This window comes from Anomaloglossus baeobatrachus, chromosome 5, assembly GCF_048569485.1.
Source record: "Anomaloglossus baeobatrachus isolate aAnoBae1 chromosome 5, aAnoBae1.hap1, whole genome shotgun sequence".
Classification (NCBI taxonomy): Eukaryota; Metazoa; Chordata; class Amphibia; order Anura; family Aromobatidae; genus Anomaloglossus; species Anomaloglossus baeobatrachus.
The window spans coordinates 110,540,272-110,560,304 of NC_134357.1; positions in this window are offsets into that span (position 1 = coordinate 110,540,272).

Here is a 20,033-nt window from a genome sequence, read left to right on the forward strand (position 1 = left end):
GGGGGCACCATGCTCGAGTCCCCGCCCCGCATGTTTTCAGCTGTTAGACAGCCAATCAGCATGCAGGGATTGCCTGCCATACACGGTAATGTCGTAGCCATGTTGCTACTGACATTATGGTGATTGGCCGGCCACATCATGTCACTGGGTTCCATATAAGATCCGGTGATGCCATGCTCAGGAACACTCTCTAGAAGCAGTTCCGGGACAGTTGATCTAGGAGGGAGGGCTTAGACATATAGGCAGGGTTTAATTGCTATTGCAGTAATTGTATGCCCGTTTCACCACTGAAACAATAGTCCTTTTCAGAGCTTTCATTACTAAAACCACTGTTACCTGCATTCACTGTAGTGATAGCGGGTGGAGGAGGGATAGTTTTGGATTTGAGGCATATAGGTAGGACTTATTGCCTTACTGTCCTTCTATAGCTATACTGCTGCTACTACCTAAAAATAAAAGTCCTTTTCAGGGCTACATAATCTTTTTTACCTATTAATACCGGACCACATAATCCTCACCCTAATCCTCCTTACTTCCACCATGGCAAGTCCCAAAAGACAAAGTGATCCTACACGCAGACACCCCGAGGAGATGTTTACATTTCCATTTATTGATTTTGGCCTATTGCCTTGCACGTTTCAAGAAAGACATGAGGAGACCATTAGTAGTAATGCCCAAATATTTGAGAAGTAACGGTCAGAACAAGACAACGGTGGGGAATGGCAGTTAGTGTTTCAAGAGGTAGATGATGAAAAGATACAGTTGCCAACAATTGATGTTGTTCAGTCAACAAATCAGGAGTTTCAGAGTGCGGAATTGGAAGAAGAGGTGGGAGACCTATCAGAGCCACTCCCAGCCTTTTTAAGATGTAGGAGCCTGTCTTCCCATGCCGACTATAGTTTTCGCTAAACCAGTCTGTGTGCTGTTGTATCCCAGTCCTACTGGTGATTGTATTACTTTGTGCTTGGAGTTGGTCTGGAGTTCTCCCATTGTTTCCTCCCTGCTCTTCTTTTCCTCCTAAGCTGTTTCTCTCTTATACCTCTGTGTGCGTGTGTCGTGAGGTAGAGATTTGGTTTCCCTGTTTGTTTATTTTAGTTGACTATCACTCCTGCCCTGGCCCTCTCCAGCGGTTGGGGGGGCGGTGTATAAGATCACGGCTGGTCAGGATCAGGGCAAGGAAGGTGGCCCACATATCCTCACCATCAGAGATAACTAAGGGATTAGGGATAGCTACCGTCCCCTAGCATGATGGCCAGTCATAGAGCCCCTGTTCCCTGCTCTCTATAAACACCATTACACTGGGTCCACAATCACCACTGCCTTTATCCCTGTTCTACATGCTTGCAAATTACATGTGCAGGACACAGGCACAGATGCCTCCCGCCCTATACCTAATGTTGCACATTCACAAGCACCACATCCGATTATTTTGTCCAAGCACTTCATTACCCATGTCTCTACCTTAGGCCTGGAAGGCGTACATACCAACCTATCCACCCACAGGCCCAAACACTAAACAGGCAAATTTCCAGACTGTTTGTCCTGGAAATGTTGCAGTTTAGGTTTGTGGACACTGAGGCTTACTGCAACCTTATGGTGGCGTCTGTCCCTCAGTACTTGGTCCCCAGCTGCCTTATTTTAACTGGTTTGCCATCTTTGTGGTGCCCCTGAGGCTCTAGTCACCACAGAGTACTGCACCTCATTTGAGGTGTAGTGCTTAACCCGGATCCAGAGGAGGTCAGTGCCGGTTTCCCCACTTACATATTCAAATACAAAACCAGGTTGCCCTCCCCAATGGAGAACAGGCTAGGGTAGGGTCTTAAGGTTGCCCTCAAACATGGGGCACACCACCCACTAGTGACAGGGACCCATGGGAGGAGAAACCACTTAGGGGGAGTTAGGAACCGACACAACAGTTAGAGAGAGTTCTCCGGCAGGAGGGAACAGGAGGAGACGTGTCTTAAGTGTGCTCTGGTGGGATGCAGGAATTGTTCATGCGGTTGCTGAGTGGAGAGCTTGATTGCTCCCTCAGAAGCGGCACCACGCAGGGTGCAGGACCCTAGGGAAGATCATTCTCCAAGTTGGTTTTCCAGAATCTGCAGGGACGGGAAGGTTACAAGCTTCCCTGGCCACACAGAGCCTGAAAGCACAGTGCCAAATAGGATCCGGGGCCTTGGACAGAGCCAAGCCCCATTGCGGAGCCGTGGCACCCGCAAATAGGGACAAGAGTACTACTCAAGACGGACTGGGGTCCCCAAGTAGCTTTAAGCTATGGGGATCCAACACACAAGGCGCTAGGAGGAAGGGGCCCACCAAGCACCAGACCGGACTGACCTCCAAAGAAATCCGGGTTCGACGGGACCCATCACAGCGGGTGACCAGTACTACCTGGGCAAGCGGCACAAAGTGTGAGTAAAGACACTTGGAAACGCAGCGACTGACTCGAACTCTTATTACCGACGGTGCCGCCCCATGTCCATCGCCATCACTACTCTCTTTATCATTGCCCCGGGGCCCGCTTCACCTGTGGGGAGCAATGCCATATTTGCTGCTATTACCATCCACCCCAGAGGACAGCGACAGCAGCGGCAGCTAATCTCTGGTGGCATACCACAGGTGGCGTCACGATGATTATCCTACTATGACCCCCATCATCCTCCCTCCTTATTGGTGTACTACTTCGGGCATGAAGCCGGGCAAGCCACCGCAACATCCCCGACCACCTCACCGGCTCGGTGATGAGTAACTCAGGTACGAGACCCTGTGCCTGACTCTCCTTGCCCCTTGGGTGCTACATCTCCACCTTACACCAGCATGGTTACCATAACATCACCCATACCATGACCAACACAGTTACTGGGTAGATCCATTTAACAAATAACAAGTAGGCAAGTGCTTGTGGCCAGGGATGCTACATTTGCCTGATGGCACACTAGTTGAGCCTTGTTGAGGCCGGGACCGAGTCGGACCCCATGATGGAACATGTGCTACTCACGCCAAGGATTATGGGCCCAAATTCCATTAGAGTTTCCTCTATCTCCTACACCAGTTCCTGAACCCAGTCCTCCTCAACCCCCATCTCCGAATTGTCATTTCGTATCACATTGTCCAAATTAGTCTCAAGCTTGAAGGACTACAGCACTGCCTCAGTGAGATGGCAACAGACTGTGCTGAAACTAATTTGTTTAGGTGACAAAGAGCACACTGCTACAGAGTTGTAGAAATCTATAACAGACCATCCAGATCTGTGGCTCTTGACACTGAACATACAATCAGGCATGGTCGCACATGTACCATGCCTGGCCCACGTGTTCAACTTAGTGGCTCAGCAATTTCTCAAAACCTACCTAGGTTTGCCTACGCTACATATCAAAGTAGACCAGATGTGAGCTCATTTCCGCAGGTCAGCTACAGCTGTCGCCAGGCTGGCAGTGCAGCGGCACCACTTGCCAGCTCACCGATTGGTGTATGATGTGAGCAGATGCTGGAACTCCATGTTACACATGTTGTCAAGGCTTTGTGAGCAGTAGAGGGTAGTAGCTGAATACCAGCTATAACATACCCATTGGTATTCTGGTTAGACTCCGCACATAAGAACCGATAAGTGGGCATGGATATCTGACATCTGTGTAGTTCTACAAAACTTTGAGGAATCAACCAAAATTTTGAGCAGTGATGATGCCATAATCAAAGGAACCATTCCGCTTCTGTGTCTACTCAAATTGCTTGCAATTAAGGAAGAAGCTTTGCAGGTGGAAATCGAGGAAGAAAGTACGCAGGGTTATACACAAAACCAGCCTCATCCCATTTTCTCAGCGCGGATCGAGGGATAGTGAAGTGAAGGCTGAGGACAAGGAGGAGGAGGAACAGGAGATACTTGTTTGCGTTACAGAGGGTGCTAGCCACAGCAGCTTAATCCCTTTTGTTCAACATGAATACGCTGTAGAAGAAGAAAGAGAGGAGAAGGGGAGAAGGAGGAGATGGAGAGTCATCTTCCTGGTAGGGACAGAGAAGTCTTGCCTGTTGGGAGTTTGGCAAACATGGCTGAGTTTATGTTGTGCTGCCTTTCCCTTAATTCTTGCAATGTTTTCTGAGGCCCTTCTCTCCCTCTCTTCCAGGGTGTATTGCAGTCTCTTCTTCTAAGTTTTGGCAGCCCGTACAGTTAAAGCATGGGCTTTATGAGTCTAGGAGCCCCACTAGCTAACAATTTTAACAAAATGCCTAATAAAGGGTATATCAGAGGGTATATTAAAGTTCCATCTAATTTTTGGCAGTTCTAGAATAGTCTGCATAGGCATGTGAGTTTCTGAATCCCTCTTTCATAAATTAAACAGGACGCATATGACCATGTCACACACACCACAATAGGTAGTAAATAGTGATGAGCGAGTACTAAAAAGCTCGGGTGCTCGAAGCTCGGGCCGAGCCTCCCAAGATACTCGTGTACTCGGCCCGAGCAACGAGCCCAATGTTATCCTATGGGAGACCCGAGTATTTTTGTGAAATGACCACCGGCAGCATGTAGAAACCCTAAAAATGTCACAAAAGTCTCAGAAGAGTGCTCAAATGACATGGCAACAGCATGGGGAAGACCCCTTGAAGCATTTATCACTCAAAAGTCCCAGCTGTGAACAATTTTGTCCGCGTTTCACGCCATTTTTACGGACTCACCAGAAAACCTTCCAAAATGACCCCAAAATGATTTTTCATGGCAGAAATGTTAAGGGCACATACCCAATAGTGAGATAGAGCTGGTGTATGTTACTTTTTGAGATTAATACATGAAAGATTTTACGTGAAAACATTGTGTGGCACTCCGATGTCCCTGAGAAGAGACGTACATGAAGGCCTCTTGAGTCTAATGTGCCCATTTTGAGGAAGTGAGTCTTTGTAGTATTTTCCTTTGCCAGGGCAGTCCAAAATTGTGAGGTTCACCAATGCCCCTGCATAGAGACGTGCATGAGGGCCTGTAAACCTGAAGTGCCCATTGGAAGGAAGTGGGTGTATTATAGTATAGCCCTTTGGCAGGGCAGCCAAAAATTGTGAGGCTCCACGTTGTCCCTGGGTAGAGACGTGCATGAGGGCCTGTAAACCTGAAGTGCCCATTGGAAGGAAGTGGGTGTATTATAGTATAGCCCTTTGGCAGGGCAGCCAAAAATTGGGAGGCTCCACGTTGTCCCTGGGTAGAGACGTGCATGAGGGCCTCAAAACATTAAGTGTCCATTGTCAGGAAGTGGGTGTATTATAGTATAGCCCTTAGGCAGGGCAGCCAAAAATTGGGAGGCTCCACGTTGTCCCTGGGTAGAGACGTGCATGAGGGCCTCAAAACATTAAGTGTCCATTGTCAGGAAGTGGGTGTATTATAGTATAGCCCTTAGGCAGGGCAGCCAAAAATTGGGAGGCTCCACGTTGTCCCTGGGTAGAGACGTGCATGAGGGCCTCAAAACATTAAGTGTCCATTGTCAGGAAGTGGGTGTATTATAGTATAGCCCTTAGGCAGGGCAGCCAAAAATTGGGAGGCTCCACGTTGTCCCTGGGTAGAGACGTGCATGAGGGCCTCAAAACATTAAGTGTCCATTGTCAGGAAGTGGGTGTATTATAGTATAGCCCTTAGGCAGGGCAGCCAAAAATTGGGAGGCTCCACGTTGTCCCTGGGTAGAGACGTGCATGAGGGCCTCAAAACATTAAGTGTCCATTGTCAGGAAGTGGGTGTATTATAGTATAGCCCTTAGGCAGGGCAGCCAAAAATTGGGAGGCTCCACGTTGTCCCTGGGTAGAGACGTGCATGAGGGCCTCAAAACATTAAGTGTCCATTGTCAGGAAGTGGGTGTATTATAGTATAGCCCTTAGGCAGGGCAGCCAAAAATTGGGAGGCTCCACGTTGTCCCTGGGTAGAGACGTGCATGAGGGCCTCAAAACATTAAGTGTCCATTGTCAGGAAGTGGGTGTATTATAGTATAGCCCTTAGGCAGGGCAGCCAAAAATTGGGAGGCTCCACGTTGTCCCTGGGTAGAGACGTGCATGAGGGCCTCAAAACATTAAGTGTCCATTGTCAGGAAGTGGGTGTATTATAGTATAGCCCTTAGGCATGGCAGCCAAAAATTGGGAGGCTCCACGTTGTCCCTGGGTAGAGACGTGCATGAGGGCCTCAAAACATTAAGTGTCCATTGTCAGGAAGTGGGTGTATTATAGTATAGCCCTTAGGCAGGGCAGCCAAAAATTGGGAGGCTCCACGTTGTCCCTGGGTAGAGACGTGCATGAGGGCCTCAAAACATTAAGTGTCCATTGTCAGGAAGTGGGTGTATTATAGTATAGCCCTTAGGCAGGGCAGCCAAAAATTGAGAGGCTCCACGTTGTCCCTGGGTAGAGACGTGCATGAGGGCCTCAAAACATTAAGAACATTAAGTGTCCATTGTCAGGAAGTGGGTGTATTATAGTATAGCCCTTAGGCAGGGCAGCCAAAAATTGGGAGGCTCCACGTTGTCCCTGGGTAGAGACGTGCATGAGGGCCTCAAAACATTAAGTGTCCATTGTCAGGAAGTGGGTGTATTATAGTATAGCCCTTAGGCAGGGCAGCCAAAAATTGGGAGGCTCCACGTTGTCCCTGGGTAGAGACGTGCATGAGGGCCTCAAAACATTAAGTGTCCATTGTCAGGAAGTGGGTGTATTATAGTATAGCCCTTAGGCAGGGCAGCCAAAAATTGGGAGGCTCCACGTTGTCCCTGGGTAGAGACGTGCATGAGGGCCTCAAAACATTAAGTGTCCATTGTCAGGAAGTGGGTGTATTATAGTATAGCCCTTAGGCATGGCAGCCAAAAATTGGGAGGCTCCATGTTGTCCCTGGGTAGAGACGTGCATGAGGGCCTCAAAACATTAAGTGTCCATTGTCAGGAAGTGGGTGTATTATAGTATAGCCCTTAGGCAGGGCAGCCAAAAATTGGGAGGCTCCATGTTGTCCCTGGGTAGAGACGTGCATGAGGGCCTCAAAACATTAAGTGTCCATTGTCAGGAAGTGGGTGTATTATAGTATAGCCCTTAGGCAGGGCAGCCAAAAATTGGGAGGCTCCACGTTGTCCCTGGGTAGAGATGTGCATGAGGGCCTCAAAACATTAAGTGTCCATTGTCAGGAAGTGGGTGTATTATAGTATAGCCCTTAGGCAGGGCAGCCAAAAATTGGGAGGCTCCACGTTGTCCCTGGGTAGAGACGTGCATGAGGGCCTCAAAACATTAAGTGTCCATTGTCAGGAAGTGGGTGTATTATAGTATAGCCCTTAGGCAGGGCAGCCAAAAATTGGGAGGCTCCACGTTGTCCCTGGGTAGAGACGTGCATGAGGGCCTCAAAACATTAAGTGTCCATTGTCAGGAAGTGGGTGTATTATAGTATAGCCCTTAGGCAGGGCAGCCAAAAATTGGGAGGCTCCACGTTGTCCCTGGGTAGAGACGTGCATGAGGGCCTCAAAACATTAAGTGTCCATTGTCAGGAAGTGGGTGTATTATAGTATAGCCCTTAGGCAGGGCAGCCAAAAATTGGGAGGCTCCACGTTGTCCCTGGATAGAGACGTGCATGAGGGCCTCAAAACATTGTTCCCATTGCAAAGGAGCGGGTCTCCTGTCGTTGTAATGTCCATTCTGCAAAGAATGGGCGAAAAAATTTACCACTGGGGGTATACCTGAAACAAAGGCCTAAGTATTGCAATTTGTAACGGTCATCATCATGGTGGCGCATGAGGAGAAGGAGGAGCAGTCCAGCGATTATCCAAAGTCCAGAAGTGTGTACCCATGGGTGAGTGGAGGTACATGGCAAACTTTAAATTCCGCTCTCATTTGCTGGTGGTGTGGTGAAGTCTGGCCCAATCCAACCCTTGTTCATCTTGATCAGAGTCAGCCTGTCAGCATTTTCAGTTGACAGGCGGGTGCGTTTATCTGTAATGATTCCACCTGCGGCACTAAAAACACGCTCTGACAAAACGCTAGCAGCAGGGCAGGCCAGGACTTCCAAGGCGTAGAGAGCCAATTCATGCCACGTGTCCAGCTTGGATACCCAATAATTGTAAGGCACAGAGGAATGTCGGAGTACAGTTGTTCGATCTGCAAGGTACTCCTTCAGCATCTGGGCAAACTTAGGATTTCTTGTGGCACTACCCCGCACCTCAGGGGCTGTGGTACGTGAGGGGCTGAGAAAACTGTCCCACATCTTAAAGACTGTTCCCCTACCTCTGGCGGATTGGACTTGTGCCTCTCTCGGCTGTACGCCTCGGTTGTCCACTGATTCCTGACCTATGCCGCTAGCGTTTTGTGAGGGGAATGCTTTGCCTACTTCCGTGACTATGGCCTTCCGGAACTGCTGCATTTTGGTTGACCTCTCCTCCACGGGAATAAGAGACAAAAAGTTCTCCTTGTAGCGTGGGTCTAACAGTGTTACCAACCAGTAATGATTGTCGGCCAAGATGTTCTTAACGCGAGGGTCACGAGACAGGCAGCTTACCATAAAGTCAGCCATGTGCGCCAGACTCTTAACAGCCAGGACTTCAGTAGCCTGACCAACAAGATGACTGAACATGCTGTCCTCCTCCTCCTCCTCCTCCTCATCTACCCTGTCCTCTGGCCAGCCACGCTGAACCGAGGATATGACTGGTGTGCATGTCATATCCTCAATTTGGCCGGAGAGTTGCTCCATGTCTTCATCGTCCTCCTCGTCATAGTCCTCCACTGCACGTTGTGATGAGACGAGGCTGGGCTGTGTGTTATCATCACCCACACCCACTACTGTTTCTTGCTGCAACTCATCGCGCTCCGCCTGCAATGCATCATGTTTGTTTTTTAGCAGAGACCGTTTTAGAAGGCAGAGTAGCGGTATGGTGACGCTAATAATGGCGTCATCACCACTCACCATCTTGGTGGAGTCCTCAAAGTTTTGGAGGATGGTACATAGGTCTGACATCCATCTCCACTCCTCAGGTGTTATGTGTGGAGTTTGACCCATTTCCCGACGGCTTAGGTGATGCAGGTACTCAACAACTGCCCTCTTCTGCTCACATATCCTGACCAACATGTGCAGAGTTGAATTCCAACGCGTGGGGACATCACACACCAGTCTGTGAGCCGGAAGATGCAAACTGCGCTGAAAGCCGGCAAGGCCGGCTGAAGCAGTAGGTGACTTTCGAAAATGTGCAGACAGGCGGCGAACTTTTACCAGCAGATCAGACAGCTCTGGGTATGACTTTAGAAACCGCTGAACCACGAGGTTGAGCACATGGGCCACGCATGGAACATGTGTCAGCTGGTCTCGCCTCAAAGCCGCCACCAGGTTCCGGCCATTGTCACACACGACCTTTCCTGGCTTTAGGTTCAGAGGTGTGAGCCAGTGATCTGCCTGCTGTTTCAGAGCTGTCCACAGCTCTTCTGCATTGTGGGGTTTGTCACCTATGCAGATTAGCTTCAGCACAGCCTGTTGCCGCTTCGCCGAGGCAGTGCTGCAGTGCTTCCAGCTTGTGACTGGTGTGGAGGGTACAGTGGATGAGGATGCGCAGGAGGAGGAGGAGGCTGAAGAGCATGACATTCCGGAGCTGTAGAGTGTGGGTGAAACACTGACTGAGGTAGGGCCTGCAAACCTTGGTGTGGGAAGGACGTGTTCCGTCCCTCGCTCAGACTGGGTCCCAGCTTCCACAATATTAACCCAGTGTGCCGTCAACGAGATGTAGCGGCCTTGCCCACAAGCACTTGTCCACGTGTCTGTGGTTAGGTGGACCTTGGGTGAAACAGCGTTGTTCAGGGCACGTGTGATGTTTTGTGACACGTGGTTATGCAACGCGGGGACGGCACACCGGGAGAAATAGTGGCGGCTGGGGACCGAGTAACGTGGGACAGCTGCCGCCATCAGGTCACGGAATGCTTCTGTCTCCACCAGCCTAAAAGGCAACATTTCCAGCGCAAGCAGTCGCGAAATGTTAGCATTTAGAACTGTGGCATGTGGGGTGTTGGCAGTGTATTTGCGCCTGCGTTCAAAGGTTTGCTGAATGGATAACTGAACGCTGCGCTGGGACAAGGACGTGCTTGATGATGGTGTTCTTTCTGCGTAGGCAACTGCAGGTGCAGGAGTGGAGGAGGCTTGTTCGCAGGCAGCATGGACAGGGGATTGGCTCGCATGCACAACCAGCGAAGACGTAGCAGTGACATCAGCAAGCACTGCTCCTCGACTCTGTTGTACTTCCCACAAAGTCGGGTGCTTGGCTGACATGTGCCTGATCATGCTGGTGGTGGTCAGGCTGCTAGTTTTGGTACCCCTGCTGATGCTGGCACGGCAGGTGTTGCAAATGGCCTTTTTTGAATCATCTGGATCCAACTTAAAAAACTGCCAGACTCGGGAAGACCTAACATTTGTACAGGCACCTTGTGTCGTCGTGTTGTTCCGGGGAACGGTTGCCTGACTTCTGCCTGGGGCCACCACCCTGCTTCTTACTGCCTGTTGTGATGCTACGCCTCCCTCCCCCTGTGCACTGCTGTCCTCGCTCTGCATATCCTCCTGCCAGGTTGGGTCAGTTACTGGATCATCCACCACGTCGTCTTCCTCTTCCGCACCCTGCTCCTCCTCCTGACTTCCTGACAATTGTGTCTCATCATCGTCCACCCCTTGTTGAGACACGTTGCCAACTTCGTGAGAACGTGGCTGCTCAAATATTTGGCCATCTGTACAGACGATCTCCTCATGACCCACTTCAATATGAGCTGGCGAGAGGCCAGAATGTGTGAATGGAAACGTGAACAGCTCTTCCGAGTGTCCAAGTGTGGGATCATTAATGTCCGAGGAGGACGTGTACTCAGCCTGGTGGTAGGAAGGAGGATCAGGTTCAGAAATGTGCGGTGCAGTATCACGGCTACTGACACTTGACCGTGTGGAAGACAGAGTGTTTGTGGTGGTGCCAATCTGACTGGAAGCATTATCTGCTATCCAACTAACAACCTGTTGACACTGGTCTTGGTTCAAGAGCGGTGTACTGCTGCGGTCCCCAAGAATTTGGGACAGGACGTGCGAGCGACTAGATGTGGCCCTTTGTTGTGGCGAAATTAGAGCTTGCCCACGACCTCGGCCTCTGCCTGCACCACCATCACGTCCACTTCCTTGTTCCTTGCCAATGCCCTTGCGCATTTTGCAATGCTGTGCACTGCTGACGTGTATATTCACTACTTGTGCGTTATATCAAAGTTTGTGGAAATTGCACACAAGTGCACCTGTACGCTGCCACCGACAGGCACACACATGCGGTTTTAAAAACCAAACACGGACGCAATAAGAACCTAACAGGTTTTTTGGGGAGCGACAATTACAGACAAGTCAGACACTATCTGGACTGTTTTACACTGTGTACACCAGCCCCAGATATGATGAAGGCTGGTATACGGTCACCACTAGGAATGGCTATATATACCCTGCCTGCCTGCCTGCCTGTATACTGGTACAATAGTCCTGACAAGGACTCTTCTGGTCACTAGCCTGTATTCAGACCTGGCTATACCCTGCCTGTATATAGCAACAATAGTCCTGAGAAGGACTCTGCTACTGTACTCCGACCTGGCTATACCCTGCCTGCCTGTATACAACTAGAATAGTCCTGAGAAGGACTTTTGGTCACACTGTTTGCAGCCCTGCAACTGAAAAAGCTATAAAGGGCCACAAAGCTTTCCCTGAATCAGCGACACTCTCCCTGCACTGAATGTCTGGATAGCTGTGAGCAGAGCACAGCGCGCCGGCCGGTATAAAGGCTCGGTCACGCTGTGCAGGCCGGCCAATCACTGCAATTCCACAACTAACAGGGCTGTGGCATTGCAGTGGTCTGCCAGCCAATCCCTGCATGAGGGCTGGCTCTCAAAAGAGCGCCAACATGCAGAAATGAAGACCACGAGTACAGCACGAGTATCGCGAGATTACTCGGTCCCCGCCGAGCAGCCCGAGTACAGCGATACTCGTGCGAGTACCGAGTAGTTACAAGCATGCTCGCTCATCACTAGTGTCCATCAATTTAAGTGATTTTCCTGCACCCCCCAGCCCTTCCAGAAAAGTGCTCAAATTTCCCATTGACTTCCTTTATACTTATTACTTGAGTCGAGCCCATCTGAGTGTCCCACTTGCGCAATTCGAGTACCAAGCACTCGAGCATTTTAGTACTCGTTCATCACTGTTAGAGATACATTGTACATAGAAATGTATTTTTATGCACTATCTACCTGTACTCTTGAGGGGAAAAAAGGCATATTTTTTTCTTCCTATGAAATTACTAAAAAAAATTTTTGGGGGGTTTTGTTTTTGCATGTCAGAACTGCACAAAATTTAGAAATAAACATTTCTGACATGCAAAAACAAAACCCCAAAAAATGAGTGACTAATATAGCCACCTTTCTTTATGATGACACTCGACAGCCTACCATCCATAGATTCTGTCAGTTGCTTGATCTGTTTATGATCAACATTGTGCGCAGCAGCCACCACAGCCTCCTTGACACTGTTCCGAGAGGTGCAGTTTTCCCTCCCTGTAGATCTTACATTTTATGGGGGACCACAGGTTCTCTAGGGGGTTCAGATCAGGTGAACAAGGGGGCCATGTCATTATTTTTTCATCTTTTAGACCTTTACTGGCCAGCCACGCTGTGGAGTAGTTGGATGCATGTAATGGAGCATTGTCCTGCATGAAAATCATGTTTTTCTTGAACGATACCGACTTCTTCCGGTACCACTGCTTGAAGAAGGTGTCTTCCAGAAACTGGCAGTAGGTCTGGGAGTTGAGCTTCACTCCATGCTCAACCCAAAAAGGTCCCACAAGTTCATCTTTGATGATACCAGCCCATACCAGTACCCCACCTCCACCTTGCTGGCGTCTGAGTCAGAGTGGAGCTCTCTGCCCTATACTAATCCAGCCTCTAGCCCATCCATCTGGTCCATCAAGAGTCACTCTCATTTCATCAGTCCATAAAACCTTTAAAAAAAATCAGTCTTAAGATATTTCTTGGCCCAGTCTTGACGTTTTATTTTATGTTTCTTGTTCAAAGGTGTTCATTTTTCAGCCTTCCTTACCTTGGCCATGTCCCTAAGTATGGCACACCTTGTGCTTTTTGATACTCCAGTAATTGCAGCTCTGAAATATGGCCAAACTGGTGGCAAATGGCATCTTGGCAGCTTCACGCTTGATTTTCCTCAATTCATGGGCAGTTATTTTTTGCGCCTTTTTTGCCCAGCATGCTTCTTGCGACACTGTTGGCTATTTGCCACGAAACGTTTGATTGTTCGGTGATCACGCTTCAAAAGTTTGGCAATGGCAAGACTGCTGCATTCCTCTGCAAGACATCTCCCAATTTTGGACTATTCAGAGCCCGTCAAATCTCTCTTCTTTGCCATTTTGCCAAAGGAAAGGAAGTTGCCTAATAATTAAGCACACCTTATACAGGGTGTTGATGTCATTACACCACACCCCTCCTCATTACAGAGATGCACATCACCTGATTTACTTAATTGGTAGTTGGCTCTCAAGCCTATACAGCTTGGAGTAGGACAACATGTATAAAAAGTATCATGTGATCAAAATACTCATTTGCCTAATAATTCTGCACACAGTGTAGAAGCTTACAAAGAAAAAAGTCACAAAAAATGCAGAGTTCTTCAGTGTCTTTAGCTGTATTATTGACAAGAGTTTTCATGAAATCACATCTACTTTGCTGGGACATTTAAGTCGCGTTCAAATGTAGCGTAAATGCTGTGGTTTTTTTTGCTGCCTTTTTTTTGCATAAACTTTCTGCTGTTTATAATAGTCCAAGCATAGGGTATGTGATATCATGAAAACTCCTGATGACAGAAAAGACACTGCTAAACTGTGCAGTTTTGGTGCTTTTTTTTTTCTTTATCTGCTTCTCTGTGGAGCCTACAAAAAAATGAATGTAAAAAAACTGCAGTTATTTTTTAAGTGGAGAAACAAAGTTTTTTCACGGCCAGATTTTGTCAGAAATATCAGTCATCAGCAGCAGTGTCCTACAGAATTACATTAGACAAAGTGCCATCCGATAAAAAAATCAAAGCAGTCGTCCGATTTATACAGTAATGTAAGCGATCCCCTTACAATAAAAATTGCAGGCAGGCTCTTAATCAGCACATTCATTATTTATATTCACCTATGCACAATACACGGGCACCTGAACAGGCAATAGATTCAATATCATGTGCTACTAAAGAGCAAACCACGGATGTTCCTATAAGATTGTGCCAGCCATTGAAGCCTCCAAAAAAAATCAGGACCAATGCTGACATTTTTGCTATTAAAAACTGCTTTATTAAAGCGCACCAATCACCAGGATTTTCCTATATAAACTAAAGCCAGTGCAATACCGGCGCTATCAGTCTGATTCTATACATACCTTTAGTTCTCAGCTAGGATGTATAGGTTTTGAAACACAAGGAAGTAAAGTTTGCGAAATGAAGTTTTTAGATTGGCAGCTGCAGACCAGATAATAGCTGGGGTGGGTTTTGATAGTGCTTTCTGCCCCCTGCCTGTTGTTCCTCCCCCTATTTGTTATTTATGCTAATTCTAGTATAGAAGCATTTTACTAATGGTTGTGGCTAAATCAAAGTGGCTAGAAGGACCTTGCTGATATAATACCCATGTGACCAGAAGGGGCGGGGCATCAGCCAACATAGCTGATACCAGGAAGCAACATTATTTTCTGTTGTCTGAGGACCTACCCCTTCTGGTCACATGGGTATGACGTCTGCACAGGTCCTTCTAGTCACAACCATCAGTAAAATGTTTCTGTAATGGAATGAGCATAAATAACACATAAAGGGGGGGGGGACAACAGGCAGGAGGGCAAGAATCACTATGAAAACCCACTCCAGCTATTATCTGCTTGGCAGCTGCTGCAAATCAAACAGCTGCTTATATTACAAACTTTACTTGCTTGTGATTAAAAAAACTATACATCCTAGCTGACAACTAAAGGTATGTATAGATTCAGCCTTATAGTGCCAGTATAGTACTGGCTTTAGGTTATATATGAAAATCCTGGTGATTGGTGAGCTTTAATGTCCTGCCTCTCGGAGTCAGCCACCCAGTGGTTCTACAACTCACTTTGGTCTTGTTCACATGACCATATTTTCGGTCCAAGTGTTATCCTTAAAAAAAAACAAACAGCTCTCACAGGCAGTATACATGACCGATTTCTTTCACTGACAGAATTTGTGTGGGAAGCAGCATGCATGATTTTCCTCTGGAAATTTATGGGTGCAGGAAAAAAATCGGATGCCAAATTATAGATACATTGTAATTCTGTAACATAGGAAACTGTAAATGGTTAATAGCTGCTGTAAAAAAAAATGCATTGTACATGGGTAACTAGAGAGAAGACTATCATCCTACTTCTCTGGATGAAACTCTGACCAATCTTTTATATAGTCATGAGGCAAAGCTGATGCTTTGAGATTCCAGCATTCATGTTTATTTTTTTGAGTACATAACTCAATTATTTTTCTAAAATTTTATTTATGAAGTATTACAAGTCAACAGTGACATACCATAAAACTCAAAATCTCTAAGGACCCTAACTATCATAGTTCATTAGAATTGATTTCATATTGGGTAGGGGTACTTTTAAGGCTCCAGGGCCCGGGTACAACTTCGACCACTGCATCTATTATAATTATACCCCTACATGTCAACTCTGCTACATCTGAAGATTGGTGAAGTTAATCCACTGTCAACTAGTGCTTTGCTACCCTCTTGTGCTTTATTTTGCAAATGACATGCAGAGGAACTTTGTGTAAATCAGTGGTCTCCAACTCGGCTGGGTGTATGGGCCGCACAGAGGAAAAAAATAATTTGGGGGGCTGCATTCTTTGCAGGACAAAGTGACATTTTTATTGGTACCATATATATTTTTTACACACCTTTGGATGACTGATTTTCAACATTTTTCACTTATTTATTATAACAAATGTGCACATTCTTTGGTTAAATCTAAAAAAAAATAAAATTTGATGTTAAAAAAAAGTCATGCCTTATTTTGTTTTTTTTTTACATTTTATCCCTTTCTTGTAACTAATAGTGTTACAATTATCACTATATAGAAATTTTGACCAACATCTTTTAGTAATGTTCCCTATCCTATAGTAATGTGCCCACCTTGTCCCCATCCTATAGTAATGACCCTAGCCTTGTCCCTATTCTATAGTCATGTTCCCACCTTGTCCCCATCCTATAGTCATGTGCCCACCTTGTCCCTATTCTATAGTCATGTGCCCACCTTGTCCCCATCCTATAGTCATGTGCCCACCTTGTCCCCATCCTATAGACATGTGCCCACCTTGTCCCCATCCTATAGTCATGTGCCCACCTTGTCCCTATTCTATAGACATGTGCCCACCTTGTCCCCATCCTATAGACATGTGCCCACCTTGTCCCCATCCTATAGACATGTGCCCACCTTGTCCCCATCCTATAGACATGTGCCCACCTTGTCCCCATGCTATAGACATGTGCCCACCTTGTCCCCATCCTATAGACATGTGCCCACCTTGTCCCCATCCTATAGTCATGTGCCCACCTTGTCCCTATTCTATAGACATGTGCCCACCTTGTCCCCATCCTATTGTCATGTGCCCACCTTGTCCCCATCCTATAGACATGTGCCCACCTTGTCCCCATCCTATAGACATGTGCCCACCTTGTCCCCATCCTATAGACATGTCCCCACCTTGTCCCCATCCTATAGACATGTGCCCACCTTGTCCCCATCCTATAGACATGTGCCCACCTTGTCCCCATGCTATAGACATGTGCCCACCTTGTCCCCATGCTATAGACATGTGCCCACCTTGTCCCCATCCTATAGACATGTGCCCACCTTGTCCCCATCCTATAGTCATGTGCCCACCTTGTCCCTATTCTATAGACATGTGCCCACCTTGTCCCCATCCTATAGTCATGTGCCCACCTTGTCCCCATCCTATGGTCATGTGCCCACCTTGTCCCCATCCTATAGACATGTGCCCACCTTGTCCCCATCCTATAGACATGTGCCCACCTTGTCCCCATCCTATAGACATGTGCCCACCTTGTCCCCATCCTATAGACATGTGCCCACCTTGTCCCCATCCTATAGACATGTGCCCACCTTGTCCCCATGATATAGACATGTGCCCACCTTGTCCCCATCCTATAGACATGTGCCCACCTTGTCCCCATCCTATAGTCATGTGCCCACCTTGTCCCTATTCTATAGACATGTGCCCACCTTGTCCCCATCCTATAGACATGTGCCCACCTTGTCCCCATCCTATAGTCATGTGCCCACCTTGTCCCTATTCTATAGACATGTGCCCACCTTGTCCCCATCCTATTGTCATGTGCCCACCTTGTCCCCATCCTATAGACATGTGCCCACCTTGTCCCCATCCTATAGACATGTGCCCACCTTGTCCCCATCCTATAGACATGTCCCCACCTTGTCCCCATCCTATAGACATGTGCCCACCTTGTCCCCATCCTATAGACATGTGCCCACCTTGTCCCCATGCTATAGACATGTGCCCACCTTGTCCCCATGCTATAGACATGTGCCCACCTTGTCCCCATCCTATAGTCATGTGCCCACCTTGTCCCCATCCTATAGTCATGTGCCCACCTTGTCCCCATCCTATGGTCATGTGCCCACCTTGTCCCTATCCTATAGACATGTGCCCACCTTGTCCCCATCCTATAGACATGTGCCCACCTTGTCCCCATCCTATAGACATGTGCCCACCTTGTCCCCATCCTATAGACATGTGCCCACCTTGTCCCCATCCTATAGACATGTGCCCACCTTGTCCCCATGATATAGACATGTGCCCACCTTGTCCCCATCCTATAGACATGTGCCCACCTTGTCCGCATCCTATAGTCATGTGCCCACCTTGACCCTATTCTATAGACATGTGCCCACCTTGTCCCCATCCTATAGACATGTGCCCACCTTGTCCCTATCCTATAGACATGTGCCCACCTTGTCCCCATCCTATAGTCATGTGCCCACCTTGTCCCCATCCTATAGACATGTGCCCACCTTGTCCCTATTCTATAGTAATGTCCCCATCCTGTAGTAATGGGGGGGCAGTGGCGGCGGGTGAAAGGTGATAATTTACCGATCGCTCTCGGCTTTCACCCACAGATTCCTGAGTGAAGCTGAGGGGGCGGTCTCTGGCCCCAGATCCACAGTGATTGGACAGATCGGTCACAAGGCCGGTCTCTCCAATCAGAGCTGTGGGTGGGTGAAACTGAGGTCATCCAGCTCCAGCCAATGATCGGTGCTACAGCTGCACTGATCAGGGCTGGATTTCAATGTTACAGCCATTTTCAATGGCTGGAACATTACAGTGGCTGTGATTGGCTGACGAACGCCGCACAGCCAATCACAGCCTCCGTAGGTCCGGGAAGGAGACACCACCCCTCCTGAGGTCCCCTCCTCCCCGAATCTAAGGTATTTGCTATTTGCAATGCAAACAGCAATCGCAGCCTCCGGGGCTGCGATTTTGCCATGACGTACTGGGTATGTCATGGGTCCTTAGGTACCAGGGAGCCATGATGTACCCAGTACGTCATAGGTCGCTAAGAGGTTAATGTGCCGTCCTTCACATACACAAAAAATAAAAAAACACCATTCTTCTCACCTGTCCCGCGTTCACTCATCTCTGCTTCTTGCTGTCTGCAGGCCGTGCCCCGGTGACTATTGCGGCCGGTGCAGGGGCCGCAGCCCCTGGCAGCGATTTATGTCAGATCAGATGGTTGTTTTGCCGGCGCTGCGCGCGCACAGTCCTTGCCTCTGAGAACGCAGCGCCGGCAAAACACTCATCTAACAAAGTGCAGACAGTGGCTGCGGCCCCTGCACCGGCCGCGATAGTGAACAGGGGCATGAGACTGGGGGCCGCACGAAGCAGCCCGACGGGCCGCATACGGCCCGCGGGCCGCGTGTTTGAGACCCCTGGTGTAAATCGATCATCAGTAAAGATGAGCAAATAAAATTGAGTGGGATTGAATTCTACTCAAAGTTTGCAAAATCCATGCTCATCAAAATGTGGATTTTGCTTTAATTCACTCCTGCTGGCCGCCATTTATTTCTGAACTATAATCAGCCTATAAAAAAAGGTATAAATAAAAGATTATACTTACCTTGATGCGCACCTCTCTGGCACCTCCACTACTCTTAGGCGGGCTTTGCACGTTGCGACATCGCAAGCCGATGCTGCGATGTCGCACGCGATAGTCCCCGCCCCCGTCGCAGGTACGATATCTTGTGATAGCTGGCGTAGCAAAAATTATCGCTACGCCAGCTTCACATGCACTCATCTGCCCTGCGACCGTTGCTCAGGCCGGCGACCCGCCTCCTTCCTAAGGGGGCGGGTCATGCGGCATCATAGCGACGTCACACGGCAGGTGGCCAATAGCGGTGAAGGGGCGGAGTTGAGCAGGATGTAAACATCCCGCCCACCTCCTTCCTTCCGTATAGCCGCCGGCGGCAGGTAGGAGATGTTCCTCGCTCCTGCGGCTTTACACACAGCGATGTGTGCTGCCGCAGGAACGAGGAACAGCATCGTACCTGTCGCGGCAGCGTAATTATGAAAAAGTCGGAGCCTACAACAATGATATGATAACGACGCTTTTGCGCTCGTTAATCGTATCATCTAGGATTTACACACAACGATGTCGAAAGTGACGCCGGATGTGCGTCACTTTCGATTTGACCCCACCGACATCGCACGTGCGATGTTGCAACGTGCAAAGCCACCCTTAAGGGGGCTTTACACGCTGCGACATCGCTAATGCGGAGTCCTTGGGGTCACGGAATTTTTGACGCACATCCGGCCGCATTAGCGATGCCGTTGCATGTGACACCGATAAGCGATTTTGCATCGTTGCAAAAACGTGCAAAATCGCTAATCGGCGACATGGGGGTCCATTCTTAAAAATCGTTACTGCAGCAGTAACGAAGTTGTTCCTAGTTCCTGCGGCAGCACACATCGC